This window comes from Crocodylus siamensis, chromosome 1, assembly GCF_052110815.1.
Source record: "Crocodylus siamensis isolate JL-2025a chromosome 1, ASM5211081v1, whole genome shotgun sequence".
Lineage (NCBI taxonomy): Eukaryota > Metazoa > Chordata > Crocodylia > Crocodylidae > Crocodylus > Crocodylus siamensis.
Window position 1 is genome coordinate 32,183,087 of NC_143395.1, and position 24,150 is coordinate 32,207,236.

Here is a 24,150-nt window from a genome sequence, read left to right on the forward strand (position 1 = left end):
CAAAATACCTTGGCTTGACAAAATAGCATATTTCAATGAAATTCCATTTTACAGAAAAGTTCTGATCAACTCCAGATAGATACGTTATGCAGAGATAGGCAAGAAAAAACCTTTAGTACTTTTTTTCTACATTTACTTAGGCACAGAGGATTTACCAAAAGCAGTTACATTTTATCTCAGTTCAATTTATGGCCATCCAAGAACAGGCTTTGTTAAACAAACAGATGCGGTCACAACTGGGGCAAGAGGCAAAGCTGTAAAAGACGAATACATCAATATATTGTTTGTGTTGCAATGAAAATTTATATTATGTGCTAGATATTTTGTCTACATCTACAACAACTAAAGAGAGAATTATAGATTATTATGTTCTGAGGAGCAATATGGCCAGTGAGGCAGAACTTGATCCACAATTGCCAGGCACAAATTGATAATAACTTATCATTTGTGAATGATACCAATCTAGGACAGTACTTCATAGCCCAAGCAACTCCTTCAAATGATTCAGTAAAGTTTCAAGATCTACGGTATCAGAACCAGCAGAAAGATCTATCAGCAGGAGTACTGTAATTTAACTTGAATCAGCAGCAAGTAATAAATCATTTGTGACCTTAAGTAAAGCAATCCCAGGACTGTGGTACTTCCTGAAACCAGACTGAAACTTCTCATATTATCCATTCCCAGATAAAATTGCCTGTAGTGGAAGGGCAACCATCTTCTTCAGTTGTCCCCCCCACACCATTCAAAAAAGGAGAGTTAGTCAGGTATCAGAAGGTAGGGCAGAAATCTGCAATGCAAGACAGGTAAAGCTTTGACCATTTTAAGTAGCAGTGAACAGCTGCAAATTTCAGTAATTCTCCAACATTTGCAGAAAGCAAAGAGTCATTAACCATGCTATCTATAATGGTGCAAAATGCTGAAAAGACTGTCTGTGAGCAGCCATATGGGCCAAGAGTCAAAACAAGAAGTAATGGAGCATGATTGCTCTCCCAACTGTGTGATCTCAGCAAGGAACAAATAAAAACGTATAAAACTTGCAGATACAGGCACTGGTAGCATAATTACCAGAAATAGTGCTGAACAGTAGTGGCTGATTAGAAATTCACTCTGTACTTGCTGAATTCCTCACAGGAGGCAGCTAAAGGATCATGCACAACAAGTGATTTGTGGTTCAAAATGTGATCAATAGCACAAAATAAGGCTTCAGGTCTGTTTTTCCTCATTAGCAATGAATGAGAAAAGTTGAAAAGACCTGGCCAAAACAAAAGCAATGTGATAAGACTATACATCAGCTTTGTGCATCAGGAGACTAATTTCTGAACTAAACACTCTTTGAAACTGCTCCAGATCTTGAGCAGCCATGTTCATCCTAGTCAGGTTCTGTGATCACTGGTAGATAAACAGCTAAACACAAAAGACTGGAAATGGTTTAATAATTTGCACAAACAGATTAGTTTTGTAAATGGAAGGGAACACTACTGGAAAAAAAGACTCTAGTGAAGGCAAGGTAGGTAAGTGTTAAAGGATTAATAAAATGAAGTCTATTTTATTTTCAGTCCATCTTGGTAGAACCTGCTGAACTCATGACAATAATCTCAGTAGAGAAGTGGGACAAACTGAAAATATACAGTCTGATGAAGCAAGGTCACAAGATAAACATGTCACAAGTTTAAATATGATGTTATTTTCTTGTAATACATCTACTAAAGACCTTATAGTACAGACATTTCTACTTCTAGCTTCTCCAGCAATCCTGCATTAAGGAACAACTACATGTATGAAATATAACCAAAACATAACAAAATAATAGAAGATGTAAGAAAATAATTGAAAACTGAAATTTATGTTACTACACTGACTATATATAAACTGTAACCTTTAATGATCTGGGTCCATATCTCACAGCACTCTGCTAGTTTTTAATAAATAATGATGATGATGATATGCTACCTTTGCAATGCACATGAAACTCCCATTGCTGTCAATGTGAGTTCTGAGTATAGACTGATGGCAGGATACTACCGTGACAGAGATGAATTCTCCATTAGAATAAAATGGTCAGGGTCTGCTTCAGTCAGCAGATTTCACAGACACAACAGACATATCTCAGGGGCCCATTGAAGGAGGCCCTGTCTTGGCTGGTTGAATGGATATCAGACAGGGAAAGACATGCTTCAAGGAGACTTGAACAGAGGTAGAATCAATTTGGGTAGAGCATGTGAGAAGGTCCCAGCAGAAAAACCCTATAATAATTATGTAAGTATTTAAATGTGTATCATGTACCATTTGAAAATTTCTTTTTCTATTTGGGATGGGCAGTTGCCATTTGTCATTCCTTTGAGACTAACAGCAGAACTGAGATATACGTTATGTGGTGATAGCCAGCTTCCATTCTGGCTTCCTGAGAGAACAGTTTAATGCTATGTGTTATTTGGTTTTAGATGAAACAAGGAGAAGCTAAACCCAAGAAATGGGAGCACGACTGCACCAGATGCTCTAAGTGTTTCCAAAAGTATTTGGTAAACACAGATTAGAGGTTTGATTTGATGGCAGTAATATATAGGAAAGAAAATTGGCTGAAATAGCACAAAGGTACACAGCCAGCATGTCAGCCTGAGAAAGTGCAATGGTTTCTCTGACTATGTCCCTTAGAAAAAACTTTTTGGGTTGAGTGCTGGCTGAGAAGAGGCTTGCAACTGAGAACAATGAAACTGCCACCCTGTTGTTTGATTTCGATTGTGTTCGGCAAAAAAAGTACTTTTTATTGTAAAATAAATGGGATTAAATCAAAGAAACACTTAACTCTATTTTCATTTTTTTCCTCCTTTGAAACAACCTGTAAGATCTTAAATTTTGGCTAATTGCTTACTATAAGAGGAGATTCTGCAAGGATCACTGAAAACAATGAAAATTCAGGAAACTCAAATATTATTGTTAAGCTTCTTTGTGAATGACTGATTATGATGAGCCATTTTGTAGTGAATGAGTAGTAGAAAAAGCATATATTTGAGAGTAAAAGCAAAACCATTAGAGCAGCTGGCCAGGAAACATGCTGAATGAAAAGTATTAGGGCTATGTGAAGCTTAGGTCCCTGATTCAATTTGGCACAGATTTGGCCCATTTCGGTGGCTGAATCTCTGAATCCAGATCGAATCAGAGGACCCTTTAATATCTCCGAATCGAATTGGAACCCTCCGAATTGGTTCAGAAAGATTTGGCTATTTGGACATAGAGACAGCATTAAATGTTTTTCCTACATACCTCTAGGTAGCAGGAGCTCATGAGTGCTGTGATGCTGGGACGCATGGAGTGCCCCACAGAAGCGGGGAAGGCTCCCCAGCGCACTTGGCAGCAGACCTGGAAGTGGACCAGAAGCACTTCCAGTCCACTTCCAGGGGGGCTGCCTGTGTCCCCCCAGTTCAGTGACTGGTGCCTCCTGGGTTGGGGGGACACTTGGGGTCCCCCTGCACCAGATCACTGAGTTGGGGGCGGGGCACACCCAGCATGCTCCCTGGCAGACCCAGAAGTGGACCACGAGTACTTCCGGTCCGCTTTCGGGTTCGTCACCAAGCACATGGAGGGTGCCCCCCCACACTCCTGTGGGACACTCCATGCACCCCAGCATAGCAGCATTCATCATACTGTGCTAGTACCTCAAGGTATGTAGAAAAAACTTTTGAAGATGTGTCTATGTCCAAATTGCTGATTCTTTGAATCAGCATTGAATCTTCAGATTTGGATTTGGCCAAATTGAATCAGGGACAGTGATCCGAATCAACAAATTGAATCACTGCCCCTGATTTGGGCCAAATCCGAATCACATGGGGCCCGCTTCACACACCCCTAAAAAGTATGACTAGGAAGTTTGTTAACCTTTATTTTAGTGACCCCATCCAGAAAATGAAAACCAAATGTAAAATGCAAGGCATAGGACACCAACATCAGTTTATCTGAAAACATACAGACGACAACTAGCAAGAGTGTTCAGTGGACAGGGGAGTGAGAACAATCATCAATAATCAGTTGTCATGAGATAAGTAAATAATAACAGGAAACATCACCTTTTTCTGTCCTCTTTCACTTTCTCTTTCTTTATGGTGTTACATGAGACTATTCTACAATCTGTGGCTAAAATTGTCAAGGCCGGTAATCAGACCTTGGGTGATATGGTTTATGGATGTGCAGCTTTTTGGCATCTTGCCAGGCAGGGATTCATATTTAGAAGGCAAGATTTGGAAAATCAGGTTCCTTAATGGTATGGCAAGTTTGGACACCCAAAATCCCTAGTCACTTTTGAAAATGTTGGCATAGAATTTCACTAGCAAGTGCTGCTATAAAATTGTATTTTTCTTAATAATAATATTAGGTTTGTAGTTTAACTAACAGGTGCCCCTAGCAACATGTATTGCTCCTTTACTGCTTTTACATAGCACAGTTTAAATATCACTACAAATACTTACTGGTGCAAATGCGAATTAAAAGTATTTATTGATGAAGCAAAAGTACAATTGAATCACTTAATGATAATAATTTGGCAAAATTCTTCTTGCACAATGCCATATAAAGTAATAGAAGAAATCAGCTAGTAGTTATTTTTTGCTGCTTGCTTTGGATATTTCATGGTAACATATTTGTAAATGTTTAATTTTATATTGGACTTCTTACTTACGCTGTGTTTTGGATAAGTGTATTACTTTTAAAACTAGCCACCATTGCATACAAAGCACTGGAAAAAGTTATGGATTTAAATGTAATAGCATTTAAGATAATCTCTAATACTGCGAGCATGTTTTTTAACCTTAGGGTCATGAAACTGTTTTTTGGAGGCTGTGAAATTTTATACAGAACATAAGCTGTTTCTAGTCCTTCTGGTTGTGACGATAACTTCCTGAATGTAAATAGTTACTGTAGCTAAGTTTATGGACTACATTGGTTTTGGGAACTCATTAAATTGTCAGGCAATACCTACATATTATATTTTTCTAATATGAATTTTAAAAATGTACATGCATTTCTTACTTTGGAGTTACATTGGAATAAAAATTAGAGAAAACCATTTGTTAAATATTACAGAACTTGTGAGGAGTTGTATGGGACTGACAGACCACAAAAGAAAAAGGAGTTATACATAACAAAGAACATATAGGAACTGCCATTTACTGGGTAAGACCATCAGTCCATCTTGTGTAGTATATCATGTGTCACAGTGGCAGAGGGTGGATGCTGAAAGGGAGAGTGAACTGGGTATGTTCTTTCCCTGTTCCTCTCCCATTTGTAGCCTTCAGCATTAATTAGAGTCAGAAGGACAAAGTACTTTTTCAGTTCCCGTATGGAGCGTTGAGATTTTTTAAATTTTAATGGGTTGCAACTTCTGATAGAGAAGCCAGGTACCCCTTGTTTTTAGGCCAAATGTCATATTGAAAAATATCCTATGGATCTGCTGACTGGATGCACTATGACTTCTTTTGGCAAGAGACTGATGCTTCCCTGGATTTGTTCATTATGGAAGTATCTACACATGTGCTTTAATGCACATTAACCTATCTTAATGTGCATTAAAGCATCACAAAAACCCTGTGCTCTTTAGCTACTGCATATTAAAGGATAATGACCTTTTTTCTAGTAAATCACAATGGAGGGCACTTTTACATGTGCTCCTGGGTGGGGAGAGTGGCACTTTATTTAAAGTGGCTCCGACAGCCGATCTACTCAAAGCACTGCCAAGTCTCGGGTATTAGTGTCCTTGCAATTAAAAATGGTGGGGGGGTGCTTGAAGTAACACTCATTCAACAAGCTTACTTTAAGCATCCTTGCCACCGTTTTTAAAGTGCGGGGTCTCTGATGCATGAGACGCAGGAGGCTGCTGGAGCGCAGCAATTGCCATTTTGTAGCACTGGAATTCCAATGCGTTGGAGCAGTCTCTGTGCTTGTGTATAGGTGCCCAGAGGTACTAAATTTAATGTACATTACCTAAAGTGCATTAATAAATGTGTAGACACACCCAAGGATCACTTTGGAAAAATAAATTATTGTTTAGAACTGTTTATTTGGCTTGTGAGAACTGCACTGCTTGACTCCCCCTGGTCACTGGGAAGAGTCAAACAGTAGGGAAGTTGACAGGCATTCATTCTCCTAGAAGAAATTCTCCCAGGAACAAACTCTAATAGGTTGGAGATGGGTTTTTTCCCTCCCCAAATCACTATTTTTGTTCTGAGAGTAACTGTATGAATAACTGTACACTTTTGATTTCTACTGGGGTAGTTGTGAATCTTGTAGCAGAAATATAATGACTGTACATAGCCATTGATGCCAACAGGACTAGTATTGGGCTCTAAATGAATATAGAACCTTTACAGAGGTGTTAAGTAACCACACTGATTTCAGGAGTCACTCCAGATACGTGCTGGTGTTAAACTGAGATCTTTGTGAAAGAAGAATGAAGATACAGTACAATACTTTTTATATAGAGCACACAGATCGAGCATTGAGATCTGATTCAGATACCTCATCAAAGGCTTTACTACTACCAGGACAAATTGTGCATTCCCCTAATCTTTAATTTACACAGGGAGCAACTTTCTCAATTAGTACTGCTGACAGCTGTGGCACTAGTTGTGTAATCAGATTCCTCACTCAGGTGAGTAACTGCACCTATTCAACCATGACTTATTTATAATGAATCCTTATCTAGGAGGGAGCTGCATTTTGAATATATGAAATGATCCCAGATTAAAACAGTGGAAGCTAAGAGAAAACTTTCCACAGTTACTATAAAAGACTTTTTCTCACTGCTAAAACCCCATCGGTGGTTGACGGGAGCCAATCATCTTGGTGTGCGGTCACCAGTGGGGTCCCTCAAGGTTCTGTCCTATGGCCTATACTATTTAACATCTTCATCAATGATGTGGACATTGGTGTCAGAAGCAGATTGGCCGAGTTTGCTGATGACACCAAACTCTGGGGTAGAGAACCATACCTGAGGACAGGAGGGTGATCCAGGCAGATCTTGACAGGCTCATGAAATGGGCAGATGAGAACCTGATGGTGTTCAACACTGAAAAATGCAAGGTTCTCCACCTTGGGAGGAAAAACCTGCACCATGCTTATAGGCTCGGCAGTCTTAAGCTGGTTAGCACTATGGAGGAAAGAGACTTGGGGGTCATGATAGACCACAAGATGAACATGAGCCTTCAATGTGATGCCACAGCTAGTAAAGTGAGCAAAACGCTGGCTTGCATCCATAGATGCTTCTCAAGCAAATCCAGGGACGTCATTCTCCCCTTATACTTGGCCTTGGGTGAGGCTGCAGTTGGAGTACTGCATCCAGTTTTGGGCTTCACAATTCAAAAAAGATAGGATGTGGAGAAGCTTGAGAGAATGCAGAGGAGAGCTATGCTCATGATCAGAGGTCAGGAAAACAGACCTTATGATGAGAGGCTGAGATCCATGGGACTCTTCAGTCTGGAAGAGTGCAGGCTCAGGGCTGATCTGGTGGCTATCTATAAGTTTATCAGGGGTGTTCATCAGGATCTGGAGGAACATCTGTTCACCAGAGTGCCCCAAGTGATGACAAGATTGAACGGTCACAAACTCCGCCACGACTGATTCAGGCTGAACATAAGAAAGAGCTTCTTTACTGTCCGAGCCCCCAAGGTTTGGAATAGACTGCTGCCTGAGGCAGTTCAAGCACCCACTTTGAACGCCTTCAAAACACATCTGGATGCTTATCTTGCTGGGATCCTATGATTCCTGCTGACTTCCTGCCTCTGGGGCAGGGGACTGGACTTGATTCTCCAGGGTCCATTCCAACCCAAATGTCTATGAAATCTATAAAATAAAACAAACAAACAAACAAACAAAAATCTGTTTTGGGTTATATTGTTTTGGGTTATTTGGTTTTTGTTTTTTTAAAAATCTCAAGGTACCTCTTGTGTGTCAGCTATTCTGAAGTAAAGAGTATGTCTACAAGTGCAAATGCTCCTGGATGGTTTTATTCTGGAGTAATTTACTCTGGAGCAAACCCACCCTGGGCAGGCATCTACACATGTACCCATTTGGGAGTAGATTTGCTGCTCATGGCATGTAATCTGCTCCCACTCCTTCTGGTCCTGTACCAGCTCCCTGCAGCAGCCAGGGAGAGCTAGAGGCCCTGGTTATACCTGTGTGTGGCTAGTGGCCATCTTTAAAAGCCATCCCTGCTCCCTGGCCACCTGTCTTCCTGGCCTGGAGCAGCCTGCAGAGCATGGTGCCCATAGGTGGATTAAAGTATGGGCCAGCTGGGCATGAGCCAAGGTGCTCCTACCAATTTGGGGCCCTGGGATTCAAAACACTGTGCCCTGGGAAGCAAAAGTGGGTTTTTAGAACCCCCACTTTCACATTTATTTCCCTGCTGTAGCTGGGAGTAGTGCTGGAGGGTGGGCCTTGGGGGACTATAGCCTCCCCAAAATTCACCTTAGCCCCTGTAGCCACTCCTCCAAGCACCGCCACCTGCCTGCATGGATACAGCCAGGCAGCAGCTCCCTGCTGGTCAGTTCAATAGGGCTGGTGGGGAGCAAGATGGAGCTGTGGATGGCTTATGGTGGGGGGACTGGGCTGCTTCAGAGTGACTGAGAGTGAGGGAGGGGGAAGGTCCTGTTGAGTGAAAGTGTGTGTCTGGGGAGTGTGTGTGCATTTTTGTGTGTGTGTCTGCTTGTGTGTGTGTGTATCTGTGTGTGTTTAGCCACAGCAGGGGAAAGGGGGTGGGGAGCAGGGAGAAGAGGGTTCCATGTGTCCCCGCCAGCCCAGCAGGGTCCACCTACCCTCCCCTATCAGCACCAGGAGCAGAAGGGGCCCCTCCCCCATCCACAACCCAGCTCTCATGGGAAAAGGGGGCCTCCAATTTTGTGTTTTCCCAGAGCCCCGGTACACCTTAACCTGCCTCTGATGGTGCCAGAATGCTGTGACTCTATAACTGGAGCCTTTGCCTGCTGTAGCATGGCTGCTCTAGCCCCAGGCCCCAGGAACAATGTTCCCTGCCCTGGGCTTCTGCTAACTACCCTTCTCACCATACTGCCCCAGTGCAGCAATGCCACCTGGCCCAGGTCAGTATTAGCCCTAGTGACCCACCCATGTGGTGCAGCCACCTAGCCAGACTTACCATTATGCTGACACACATCCATGAGGGGCCAGCAGGGGATTTCCTGCTTAGGGGCAACCAATACAGGTTCATCAGTGGCAGGTCCTGTCAGACCAACCTGGTGGCCTTCTATGATCAGATCACCAAATCATTGGATGCAGGGGTAGCAGTGGACATAGACTTCCTGGACTTTTGGAAGGTCTTCGACACTGTCTCTCACCCTGTTCTCATTAAGAAACTGGGGGGCTGTGGTGTAGACACCCACACAGTCAGTTGGGTTGCCAACTAGCTGGAGGGCCGCACCCAGAGGGTGGTAGTGGATGGGTCATTTTCATCCTGGAGGGATGTGGGCAGTCAGGTTCTGCAGGGCTCCGTCCTTGGGCCCGCACTGTTCAACATCTTCATCAGCGACTTGGACGAGGGGGTAAAAAGCACCCTGTTCAAATTTGCTGATGACAGTAAGATGTGGGGGGATGTGGGCACTCTAGAAGGGAGCAATAGGCTACAGTCAGACCTAGACAGGTTACAAGGGTGGGCAGATGAGAACAGGATGGGATTCAACACTGACAAGTACAAAGTGATGCAACTGGGGAGGAACAACCGGCACCATACCTACAGGCTGGGGAACTCCCTTCTTGTCAGTACAGAGGCAGAAAAGGATCTTGGAGTCATCGTTGACTCCAAGATGAACATGGGTTGGCAGTATGGGGAAGCAGTCAGGAAGGCCAGCTGCACCTTGTCGTGCATCCACAGGTGCATCTCAAGCAGGTCCAAGGAGGTGATCCTCCTCCTCCTCTATGCGCACTGGTCAGGCTGCAGCTGGAGTACTGTGTCCAGTTCTGGGTGCCGCACTTCAAGAGGGATGTGGACAACATGGAGAGGGTCCAGAGGAGGGCCACTCACATGATCAGGGGGCAGCAGGGTAGGCCCTACAAGGAGATGCTATGGGACCTGAACCTGTTCAGCCTCCAGAAGAGAAGGCTGAGGAGGGATCTAGTTGCCTGTTACAAACTAGTCACGGGGGGTCAGCAGGCACTGGGGAAGTCCCTGTTCCCCCAAGCACTGCCAGGAGTGACCAGGAGTAACGGTTACAAGATTTAGGCTAGATATCAGGAGGCGCTACTTCACGGTCAGGGCGGCTAGGGTCTGGAATCAACTTCCAAGAGAAGTGGTGCTGGCCCCTACCCTGGGGGTCTTTAAGAGGAGGTTAGATGAACACCTTGCTGGGGTCGTTTGACACCAGTACTCTTTCCTGCCATGGCAGAGGGTCAGACTAGATGATCTACTCAGGTCCCTTCCGACCTTAGAAACTATGAAACTATGAAACCATACCATCCTAGGCCCTCTGCCACCATGATGCTGCTGCCCAGACCCTGTGTTGCCATCCAGACCTTGGCCTCGGGCCAGCTGGAGTGGGACCCGGAGGCCAGAGACTAGCTACAGGTGGCCCAGGGTGTTTCTAGTCCTGGTAGGTGCCTGTAGTACCCAGAATAGCACAACGGCATGGGCTTGGCAGCCTTGTGGCAACATGGTCCTGGGGACCAGTGCTGGGGTCTGGACAGGCTGCTGTGCCTGGCCTGGGACCTCTGCTGGGAGACACACTGGCCAAAGGCTGGCTGCAGGTGGCCCAGGGCCTCAGTGTCCACACAGGCTTTTAAGGGCCAGGGTCTGGGGCAGGCAAAGAACCACCCCAGCCCTGGGGCTGGATAAACTAGGCTGAGGATGCCCCCCTAGTGGTGGGGCTGACTGGGAAATACAAGTATTAAAAAAAGAAAAAAACACAGAAAAAAGTGGGGCATGGCATGGTCCAGGGCAACCGGAGGTGGGGGTCCTCCAAAGAGATGCTCTGGTAGACAGCCATAGTCTACCCCCTTGCACTGGTCCTAAAGTCCCCTTGCAGTGGTGCTGAAGAATGCTGCCTCCACATGGAGGGCATCCTGGAGCAGTTCAGGCTGCAGCCTGATGGTGCTGGGCTCTATACCAGGTAAGTATGGTGAGGGTGCCAGGGACTGTGTGTGTGGTGGGGGGATGGGCTACTCGGGAGTGGTGGGTACCCCACCTGGCCCCTGCATGTCCCATAGCCAGCAGCAGTGGTCATTGGGGTGCTCAGGGCCCTCCTGGCACAGCCCCCACCGTAGCACAGGGCAGTGTGGTGCAGCCCCAGCCACCCGGCAACTGGTGCTGCCTGTGCTAAATCGTGCAGCCCGACCCAGCTTGGCACAGGGCCATGTGCCTTTGGGCAGCTCTGGGCTGCTCAGGCTGTCACCTGGGGCTCAGTGCTGCTCATGGGGACTACATGTTGTGCTGGGCTGTGTCCTGCCTCCGTGGAACTGGCTTAGCCTGATGGTGTGTGGGGCCCATGCACGCAGGACTCTGAGAGCAGTGCTGGGTCCCAGGTAACAGCTCAGGGAGTGGGGCATGTAGGCCCTGTGGGGGAAGCTGTGGCCCTGTGGGGGGGCAGTCCATGTGCTGTGTGGGGGGGGGCAGGGGATCCACCCCCCTGAGCAGCCTCCCTCACCCACAAAACCAGCCACGAGCCCCAAGCCCCACACAAGCCTCCAAACTTTATCCCAACAAACCCTACACCCACCCACAAACTCCCCCAACCTCGCCTTCCAAATTGCTTTAACTTGTAAATATATCAATAAAACATTGCCCAACTGATATCTCTGTATATAGTGGCATTTCTTTTCAATAGTGAAACAACACCATTTGGGGTAAACAGGGCAAAAGTGTAAAATGTGGCTGAAGCAGAAGTTTGTATATGTATTTGCATACCCAAAACTTTTCCCCACCAAAATCTGGACCTAAATCTGGATTTGAACTTTTTCATAGCACCTGACTTTCATACCTAGCTAAGTTATAAACTCTGAATCAGAATAGAAGTTGTAAAGGGTACTAGATACCAAATACAAAACTTTCTTATTACCTGGCATTTCTGCAATATTTTGAGTTTTTTGTCTTTTCTTTCAGTGTTCTCTTTTACATTTCCTTCTTATCATCTTTCCATTTCATTACTCAACTTTTTTTAACAGCTTTTTACAATTAAATATAGAATAATGTGTTAATGTTGCCATAGTGGATATGAACATATTGAATTAATTGGATGGAAAATGGAACTTATAAAGGAATGGGCTACTAATATATAAGAGGCTATAATAGACATGCTGGGGACAACACACAGAATGACAAGTCATTTTAAGAAGTTGTGTTGCTATGAGACCCTTTTACAACAAAGGGTAATAATAATATGCCTTTTAATTTTAAACAGGAAATAGTAAATGGATGAACGTTGATTAATGAACAAAGGCATTAGAGATTTGTCTACATGAATGATCAGGTTAAACATTTTACTGGAGCAGGTTAAACATTTTCATGGCCACGGTATTAATGTATGCTGAGGCTCTGAATTATCATCTGAGAACTTATTTATTATTTTATAATTAATAATTGTTAATTTCATAAGTAGAATTACTTTTATTTGAACTGTAACTGGCATTCTCATAATACTTAACTGCATAGAGCCTGACTTGCAAATCGATAAATACTTTTAGCAAGAACTCATTAGGTGAAAAATGGTTTTCCCACTTGCAATTTTTTTTTGAGATTTCAACATTTTTCTTGTTTTGTATTAGTATCTAACCAAGATGTTTTGAGATTATTTTGTGGAAGACAGAGAGAGAGAACATGCCCAGGATGCACAATAGACCAATGGTTAGTACCGTCCCATGTAGCAGATGTAGGAAATGCACGTTCTAGTCCTTAGCTTGTAAGAAGCCGGGACTTGAGCCTCAGAAGAAAATGCATAACCACTTGGCTGTTGACTGATCTGCACTCTCTGCATCTGTCATATTGCCCAGAAACTCCACTGTAAACTTGATGGACCTTTGCCAATGAACATTTCATCAAAACTTGAAGATTACTGTGACCAGTTTCAGTTTTTGACGTATGATCAAGTTTCAATGAAAAACTATTTTGGCAACAAATTACTGACCTTCTTTACACATAATTCTGTGTGTGTGTGTGTGTGTGTGTGTGTGTGTATGAATGTATATATGTATATGTTTATGTATATATATGTATAGATATATATCCAGTATCCAGCATTGTAAGCAGCTTAATAAGCTTGCCACTATGTGCTAACATTTTCTTTTGTTACATTTTGATTTATTACCTCTTAATAACATACAAAATTATCTATTGCTTAATAAAATTCATGTCTGAAATTAAACAAATTCAGAAGACATATTTAATGGGTAATTGGCAAGCTAAAATTACTCAATTAATGTGGGTATAATATTTTTATGTAACAATGTTATTGCAAGAGGTTGATTGGTTGGTTTAGTTTGGTTGGTTATTTTCTTTCTTTTTCACTGTAGTATAAAGCAGGTTTTCCTAGTTTTTCTGGAGAAAACAAGATCTTACTAGAGGTGCACATAGGATCATTTTCATGTCAGTTTAGTGTCTCATCCCTTTTAAATCAGCTTGTCATTATTTCTGTATCCTTTGTTGATCTGCAATATTGAAGGTGTCCAGTCACCTTTTTATAGACAAATTTATGAAGATATGATAACACTTAGGTATAAAAGCAAAATATTAATAAGTGCAACAAACAAAAAAGAAAGATCATGTGATTAACTTTGCCTCAGTGAAAAGGCCTGATAATGAAAGTAAAGGAAAATAAATGGTTTTATTTTGTTTCCAGAGACACATTTATTGTAATGAAATGTGAATGTTGATAGGAGTAGCACTGTAGTTTCAGTTTTTTTGTGTAATTCTTGAAAAAAGCTCTATTTATTTTGACAAGGAATGATAAGCAAATCAGACAGATGCTGCTCTTTCCCTACATGCTGTATGGATTCTTATTCAGAGGACACTAAGGCCAACACTGCAGGAGGTTTTTTTGAAAAATAGATGCTCAGAGACTCAATCTGGAAGCAGTCTAATGCCAAAAGATGTAACATTCTCTTCTTCTGTTCCTTCCCTGTCCCCCTTTATTTTTCTACAAAATATCTGACATGCACTCACAAATTACACAAGAGAACTCCTGTTCCTACATCTTACATGGACCTGATGCATTCTACTTCAAAAATATAAAAATAAAAAGCTACTTGTATGTTGGCCAACCTTTACAAAAATGGCATTTTGTCAAGTAGGAATTTACTTTTAACATTACCATGGTTCCATTCAGTGGTGTAACTGGTCAGTGCTGTACCGTAAGTAAGATTTGGTGGACAGGGTGGGATGTCACCACTTTTTTGCCATGGACATGTGTGTCAAGCAGCCATTTAGATACTTGTTTTCAGCAGCAACAAAAGGAAGTGCCATCTACACTCTCCCCACCCTTGCCTCCCAGCAGCAAATCTCCACATGTTAGTCCTATGCTGTGTGCCACCGTTGCTGCTCTGCCCTCATCACTGCTGAAGCTGGAGCCAAGGTAGGGTAGGTGCAGGGTGAAACTTCTGTGTTTGGGAGATGCAGCTTTACCAGCAAATTTCCAAAAAAGTTTGATCTCACTCAAGAGGCTCACAAAAGAGGTTGAAGATAAAAGGGTGAACCCTTCTCTAAACACAAATGTCCTTGCTGGTCACCAACAGGAATAAGGACAATTTTGAAAAGGGTCAGTGGATATATGAGTAAGTTTACATTTTAGCATGCATCTTTAAAGCTTTCCTCAGTATAATCCCTCTCCAGGTAATAACACTAAGAGTTAACAAGTATTGCAGCAGTTTATACTTTTAAGAATATTAAATATCTTCTTCTGCCATGCAGCAGCCATGCTATTAAGGGCAAAAAACAAAACAGCCAAGTTCCTGTCAATACTGCCCACATCACCAGTCCCTCATTTACCTCAGACTCAAGAAGTCAGTAATTCTCTGTCAAGCGCAGAGTCTGTTGAATCAAGGCACAGCGAGTCAGCTCAGTTGGTAGCTAGCTGTTGTTCCACAGCACTAGAGGCATGGTGCTCTGACTGATAGCTTTTTAGCTTTTTCGACTGTTCTCAGCACCATCAATTAATGATGGACCCAAACCCGCCAGGAGGATCACCAGTGGTGAGCATCTGGTCCCAGCTGTATTCTCAGCCTCAGGTAAAGTAACCATGAAGCAACTCAGATGCTTAAGGAATTTTTAAAAATTCTGGCCTTGGTGCCAGGATCAAGATGGACAAAAATCCATTAAGATTTGTAGTTTTCTTTCATTTTATTTTAAGACTGTTAACTTGAATAGGATTTGTTTCTTGTTTTTTCTGATTGCATTCTTCCTTTCCCTCCCTATTCCAGTTTCCTTTCTCTGTCTTTCTTTTCTACAATAGAAGTGTCAACCACACAAAAGGTGAAATTACTGTGTTCAGGAGATGCACCTTTACCAGCAACTCTCCAGAAAAGTTAGATCTCACTCAAGATATTAGAAAGATCATGAGCCTTTGTGTTTTCAGAGGAAAATGAAAAAGCTATGTCTCTTCCCTAGTCTTCCTTGCTAACTTGTGGAAAGACTGAGATCTTTCTGTCCACTTCATAATTTTTGGTAACACTGAAATATCCTAGTGATGAACACCACATGACTGGGGCATTTGACAAGTCTGAAGCTGGTGGCTGTTAGGGAATAACTATGGAAGCAGAGCCTCATTGTCACTTATATTATCCAACTCTCTTTTTTAGTCATGGATCAAGAAAGCTTGCTGAGAAAGAAACCTTACCTAGTGATAACGTTACTACTCTGCTTTACTTTCCATAGCAACCTCAGACATGCCCTGGGCGGAAACCAGTCATTCATTGAAATGGGTCCTATTCCACACAAATTCATTAGAAAGTTAAATTAAGATGTTTGCTGACAGAGGCGTAGGACAGACGCACAGTAAGAGAGAAAACACCATACAGAAGCAGAGCATTTCTCGATAGATTGTTGTTGGTTACTCAGTAAAAAAATTCACCTCCAACAGAGAACTTAACAAGGCAACTGAAAGGTTCCCCTGATAATTAGCTAGTTGGAAGACTGGGCCACAGACCTGTTCAAAGTTCTCTGAGGCCAGTCGATTTAATCTGTCATTTTAAGGTCCTGGAACTATCTTCTGACCATGAATAATACACATTATCAACTTTCTTTCTATAGTCAACTTCTAAGTTCTAACATCTGAGGAAAGCACAGTGAGGAGGAGGGAGAAAATATCAGAGAACGGACAGTTTGTAGTTGTAAGCCACCCAGTTCCTTCAGATTTCAGTTTTCATCAAATCCTAAATTATTATTTGCTTGCTTTTGTGTTGGCAAACAAGCTATTTCTGACGATAGGGATAGTGTAGTGTACTGTACTGATACTTCTGAGCTTTCAGTTGGTTAGTCTGGTTGGCACTTTGCATGAACTATCAGTTCTGTGCTACCATGACTAGAGTTGATACCCAAGTTGACTTATTTAGAACAGTCTTAGGCTATCTCTACATTGAACTGCAGCATCCAGCATAGATGTACTGTTTGTTTCACCCACTTTTGCACAAAGATTGCCAGAGTGAATACTTGAGTGTGTCAGTCTAGAGCTCTGCTTCCCAAATACATTACATATGTATCTTTGGACTATTTTAAATGACTATCTAAGGTAGTAAAACTCAACAATGATTACCAAAAATGAATAAAGTAGGCTGGAGGCACGACCAAAGCAATTTATTTAACCCAGGTATGCTTTATTGTTTTACCTGTGCTTGAAGCTAAATTTTCTTTCTTTTTTGGAGAATGAATGTTGCCTTTGCTAAAATGCTTTAGAGGTTGAGGAGAGGAGTTGATATGGATTGACCTGTACATTTACAAATTATTTAGGTAGACTGCATACACCAGGAATATTGAAATACCAAGTTACCATACCGGCAAAACTTTGCTAATATGAACACATATATCAGCAAAGCTGGGCTTTGTAACATTATAGTAAAATCTCCTGCCATGAAAAAAACAAGAGTTAGTAGCAACCGTGTGCATTTTAGGGGCTTCTGCTGCTACAACTACTTTAGTCAGGGATCACATCTCTTTTCAGCAGCCTGGCTGACATCTTTATGAAGTCTGCAGTATAGACATGGCCTTAGTAAGAGGCGATACCTCTAAGAGAGTAAGAGATGAGTGTCTGTATAAAGTCTTGATTACTGGACTTTATGCTGTGAATCTTTTGAGGGAATGTTAGTTAGTGTTTAATGTACAAAGGTGGCAGTCAGGCTACCTGGAGTCTTATTTCTAGCTAGGTCACTGACCTGCTGGGTGAACTTTTGCAACCTATTATCCTCTTTTTGTTTCTCTTTCCTCATTGGTAGAATAATAATAAAAAATTGCCTATATTACAAGTAGTGCTGTGAGTTTTAATTCATTAGTATTTATAAAGCAGTTACTGATCTTTAGAGTAAAGGCACTCTTTAAATGAGTACCTTTATTATACAGGTGAAGATAAAGCAGAATATTACAGTAAATTATAGTGAAAAAATATCTTCATTCTGTCAAGCCAAAATTATTTAAATAGATTTACTATGCATGTAACAAGAATGAATGCCAGTAGGAAGGACCAAAGAAACAGAGGTGTGTTTCTATTACTGTTTTTCTAGACTAAAAAAAACAGCGGACAGAGATATTTTTTTTTAATATATTGATAGATATTAGTACAGGAGTAGAAACATGAAGGCTAGCTGATACATAATATGATGATAGTAACAGGGATATTTAGCTATGTGACTACCGTGTAATGGCTCCAATATTAAAATTTCAGTTAGCGTTTCCATCTAGGCAGTTATTTTTTGAGATGAGAATTTGGCTGATAAGTGTTCTTTTTATTTTCTACACTGGTAGATTTACCTAAGTTACTTAGACAGGAAGCAGGGTAATGATGCACCTTATAGACTAACTAAATTAGAGATGCATAAGTTTTTATGAGTAGCAGTTCACTTCATCTGATATCTGTTAAAATAAACTGCTGTTCATTAAAACATATGTGCACCTAATTCAGGTCCACCTTTACTCTGTCTTCTGCCTGTCTTCAGACAAACAGGTTAACTTCCTATCTAGGTTGTCTACGCATCACTACTGTATTTTTTTAAATTAGTCAGTAACCTTTTAGGTTAGTGACTAGATAAACATGGAGGCATTATTTCATGAGTATGAGAGATCTTTAGCTCTTACCTCACTACACATATGTAAAAGACTGTAAGATCATGTACTTGAGGTGTTTCTAAAAATCACTACACCTCAGCCTCTGAAGGACCAAAGAGGCTAGAGTCATCTGTGCCTTAGCTTGCTTCCCTCCTTTCCCATCTTCATGTACATACAACCACTCTACAACAGACAAAGAAACCTACTGGAATGTAACGACCTTTGTGCTCAACATAAAGTCTAGGATGTCTTTTGTTACCAGCTCATTAACCTTAAAAGTATCCATTATCATCCCTATTTAACCCAATTCACTACTGAGAAAGGTGTATCAGCAGTGGCTGCAAATTCTTCTTGGCAGTTCTTTTCCTTGTTTTGAAAGTAGCTTGTAATGATAAATGTATATTTGATGTCCTGAACACTCCTGATGCAATAAATAAATAAATACCTGCCTTGAGGGGGGATGAAAATACATCTGTGCTTTCTTCTCTTCTCCCTTCTACCCTAAGGATACACAGAGGGTGCATTTACATGTGCACTTTACCTTGCAGCTGACTAATAAACTACACTTGTGCCTGTATTAGAGTGCAGTAAATTAATTAACTCTGCTGTAGGATAGTACTGTCCGGGAAAGTAATATCCTACAGTGGGGTACTTTCATGCACCAGAATGTATGCATAATGACCAGGGTTGGTTGGGACATGAAGGTGCTACAGTGCAGGGGCTGTCTGTTGGATAGCTCTGCACTATAGCACCCTCCTGCCCCAGACAGCCCTTTTGCAGCACATTGAGCTAGGGCAAAGCAGCCCTGGGCTGGCAGGCTGATCCCTGGGCCCCCTGCCAGCCAAGGGCTGCTCTGCCCCAGCTCAATATGCTGCAGTCTCAGGATCACATGTAAATGCACCAAGGAGAAATAAACTCCTGAATTTATTGCTATGTGCTAATTACACTTGTGGACACACCCAGAGACTACTTAAACCAGCTACATCTAGAATTAAAAAGTAGTGGTATACAGTGGACATCAAGGACATCAAAAGGTGTAAGATGATCCCTTCCACTGTTATACTTGAATTAATGAGGAATTGAATTGAGTACTGCTAAACTGTGACAAAGAGAATCTATAATCAATTAGACTCTGATAATCTTACTTTGTACCTATTGTTTCGGAGTCGCGGAATATGTCAGGCCACCCTGGGAAAAGTTTGTTCTTGTGCTTGGGTGGCAAATACCTTGTAATCTTGCAATGGGTTAACTGATTACACAAGTGAAAGGGTGAAATGCAATGTCTCTCTCAAATACTAGATGCCGCCTTTGATACAAGCTGGACAAGCACAAAGATGTAAGCTTGATTTCAGTGTTCTTTCGGTAAAATGTATAGATAGATACATGTTCACCCATTAGGGTGACTCATCTGTCTGGCAAGCAACAGCAGTATCTAATTTGAAGTTGTCATTGTAAAATTCTTAAAAGAATTTTTAAAGTCACTATAGAGGGGAGACCTCTATAAATATGCTGTCTTTGTGCCTGTGCCTTCCCAGTATGAGTTTCTCCTGTTGCATTTATATTCATGTGTCTGCTATATTGCTAATGAGTTTTCTTCTATAAATTGACCCTGACTGCTACTGTAAAATCTAGCTTAAATGAAGTGTGGCTTTCAGACTGGGCATATTATTAAAATATTAAAACACATATGGAATCATATTAAGATATATTTATTTGGTATTTCAAGGCTATGGTTTTTTTTAAGTTTGCCTTTTAACAGTTCAAACGTTTCAAACCTGCAGCATTTTCTCACACAAAAGTCTCATGGGAATTTGCACATGTGCAAAATGGTTCTAAAATGGAAATAAAGAACATTTAAACATTCTAACCTGGTGTCCTGTGATATTCACTTTTCTTAAATGTAAATGAAACTACAAGATGGAAGACAGTAGGGAATTAGGCCCATTGGCTTCCATATGAGTTGAACAGCTGCAGAAAAAAATCTTTCATGTTTATGGTTTGTATTTACAAATACTTGTAAATAATTTTATAAAAACAGAACAAGCTACTTGTGTAATTGAAAACAAGACATATTTGCATATGTGTCCAAAAGAACAAACATTTGCAAACACTGTCTTTCCCTGCAAAAAGCTTTTGTATGTGCAATTGCCGCTGATAACAGGACCTTCAGTATGATCATAAACATTCTTGTGCTTGGTAGCTAGCTGACTTGTATCACAATATATAAATTGTAGACTGAAGTTTATCTTTCTTTCATCTAAACACTAGCTTGTGTAACCAAAATTGAAGTCAGTGTCAATTGAAATCCTGCCTTCTTGATGAGAGAAAACTATTTATATATTTAAGTATATACTTCCCCCCACTACAAATCCCAATAAATGACTCAGATATTAAATACCATCTAAGTTGTTGGAGGTTCAGTAACCAGATGGTTTAAGATCTAGTAATAGATTATGGAACTTCCCACCTGAGTTCAAATCTAGATCAAGTTGGCAGTGTCTGAGAATTATTACTGTTTGGTGGTTTATGCAAAATGAACTGGAGAGTTCAACAGAGAACTTAATATAATGCAAATGTCACTAGCTGGTTATTAGTTTCAATAGTAGGTTTAATTTAAAACCCACTGAATTCAATAGAAAACTTGTTAATTTCAATGGGGTTAGGTTTTTATTAAGGAGAATGAATCCTTCTCAACTTCTGAAGTGGTTGTTCAGAACAGGAATAAAGTACATTGGTGAGCATCACTTGAGATACTTGCACTGCTCCTGCTTTTGAGAGACTTGTATTATAGATTTCATAGACATCAGGGCTGAAAGGGACCTCGGGAGATCATCGAGTCCAGCCCCCTGCCCAAAGGGCAGGAAGTCAGCTGGGGTTATAGGATCCCAGCAAGATAAGCATCCAGTTTCCTCTTGAAGGTGTTCAAGGTAGGTGCTTGAACCACCTCCGCTGGCAGACTGTTCCAGACCTTGGGGCTCGGACAGTAAAGAAATTCTTCCTTATGTCCAGCCCGAAATGGTCTTGCAGGAGTTTGTGACCGTTCGACCTAGTCATTCCTTGGGGCGCTCTGGTGAGCAAACCTTCCCCCAGATCCCGATAAACTTATAGGTGGCCATCAGATCACCCCTGAGTCTACGCTTTTCCAGGCTAAAGAGTCCCGTGTCTCTCAGCCTATCATCGTAAGATCTGTTTACCTGATCTCTGATCATGCGTGTGGCTCTCCTCTGGACTCTCTCAAGCTTCTCCACATCCTTTTTGAATTGTGGAGCCCAAAACTGGATGCAGTACTCCAGCTGCGGCCTCACCAAGGCCGAGTACAAGGGGAGAATGACGTCCCGGGATTTCCTCGAGAAGCATCTATGGATGCAATCCAGTGTTTTGGTCACTTTACTAGCCGCAGCATCGCATTGCAGGCTCATGTTCATCTTGTGGTCAATGATGACCCCCAAGTCTCTTTCTTCTGTAGTGTTATCCAATGTAGCACTGCCAAGCCTATAAGGATGCTGCAGGTTTTTCCTCCCAAGGTGGAGAACCTTGTATTTTTTGGTGTTAAACACCATCAGGTTCTCGTCTGCCCATTTGCTGAGCTTGTCCAGGTCAGCCTGGATCATCCGCCTATCTTCTGGCATGGATGCTTGGCCCCAAAGTTTGGTGTCATCGGTGAACTTGGCCAGTCTGCTCCTGACTCCAATGTCCACATCATTAATGAAGATGTTGAACAGTATGGGTCCAAGGACAGAGCCTTGAGGGACCCCACTGGTCACAGGGCACCACGATGAGTGACTGCCATCAATTACAACCCTCTGGGTCTGACCACAGAGCCAATTTCCCAGCCAGCGGATCGTGGTGGAGCCAAGGCCACAACTGGGCAGTTTGGCCAAGAGGTGATCATGGGATACCAGATCAAAAGCTTTTTTGAAGTCAAGATATATGACATCTGTCTCTTCTCCCTCATCCAGGTGATAGGTCACCTGGTCATAGAAGAAAATGAGATAGAAAACTTGTTAATTTCAATGGGATTAGGCTTTTATTAAGGAGAATGAATCCTTCTCAGGACTGTGCACAGTGGCAGGGAGCAGTCCTCACCCCACCCCAAGCCCATGGTGCACAGCCCCTGCCCCATGCACAGATTTGGGGGGCATGGGTCCACCCTGCCCCTGGGAGTGTGCACAGCAGTGGCAAACTGTCCCTCCCCCACCCTGGATGAGCTACCCGTGACCCATCCCACTCCCCACAGCGCCTTGTGTCTGCACATTGCAGCTCCAAGCCCAAAGCCCCAGCCCTACACAACTCCCTTCTTCCCTCCCTATGGGGGCCTCTGTTCCCCCTGCAACTTACCTGTGGGAGCTGCTCTCCAGGCTGCCTGGTGCCGTATGTCTGTACATGCAAATGGTGCCCCCTGCCTGACCACCCTCCTCCTGCTCCCTCTCAGCCTCCTGCAGGCTGGAACTCTGCCAGTCTGCAGAGAGCTCTGTCCAAAACTGCAAAATCCACGGGTTTCTCTGGTAAAATGAGAAATCCACGTTTGCCTCTAGTAAAAGGTAAAGTTCACGGTTTACTCCATTTTTCATGGGAAACGGAAAACCTGGATCCCTGCTCATAACTGTGGACTTTGGAAGCCCTGAAATCCTCAGTCCTGTCAAAATTTGTACAGCAAGTGTACCTAAGAGCCTCAGGTGTTGGAATCCTTGGTTCTCCAGCAACCTATCAGGTAATTTGAGAGGAAAATAGGCAGGTTTCCTATTGAAACCTGTGCTTTTATTTGATGTTCCTTTAATTGCAGGAAACTGTAATTCCTGCAGTGGCCTCACATATCATGTCCTTCCTCCTACTAAATAGCCCCCTGCTTATGTATCCAAAGATCATGTTCACCTTTTTATCTCCAGATTTGCACTAGCTAAGAATGGTTATCTAAGTCCTTTTAAATGTCGTTGCATTCCAGGATTCTGTCTCCCAACTTGTGTGCCCCACTTTGTGTTCCATGTTACAGAAACTTTGTCCTATCCCAAGTGATCCAGATTAGTCTAACAGATCTATCCCTAGTATTATTTATCACACCCCCAATTTGTTTATTATCTGCTAGTTTAATTAAGAACAATGTTACCTGTTAGTCTGTCTTTTATATAACTAATGGTGATATTGAATAGCATTGAAGTCCCAAAACAGATTTCTTTGAAACAAAATTAGAAATACTCCAGATATTTTCCATCTATAGTTGTATCAGTTAACCATTATGGACTACATTAGTTGTGTTTAATGCTGATTTTATTTTTGGGATGCTTTACAATAGAATTCTAAATGCATCACAGATGTCTAAGTACACGATAACAACAAAGTTATGTTTATTAACCAAACTTCTTATCTGATCAAAGAGCGGTATCAAATTCCTTCAAAAACCACATTACCTGCTTGATAAAACAACGTTGATTTATCTTTCATTTTCCTACTGACTTTTGAGTGTTTCCTAATTGTATCCCAGGTGAACTTTTCCATGATTTTGCTAGGATTGATACCATGTTAAGTGGCTTATAGTTTTTCAATTGGTAGTTTGTTCGTTCTGTTTCCTAGAACTTTTCCAGAGTTATGAAAAGAACAATAATTGGCTAAGCCCTTTAATAGTCTTTGGAACAAGTTATCCCAAATTGCTGATTTAAAAATGTTTATTGATTGCCATTTCTTATGCTTCCTGGTTATTGATGGAAACATATTTGCTTATTAGTTTAATATAAGAATATATTATCCCATTATTTGTTACTACATAAGAGAAATATTTTTTGACTATTTCATTTCTTCCTTATCTGTTTAGAAATTCAATATTATTACTGTTACTACTACTACCAATTGTTACTTTAACTTGCCTCTTATCAGGGTGGTTTTTAACCAAAGAAACCTTATTATATGTTTCTGGAACTGTGGTTTCA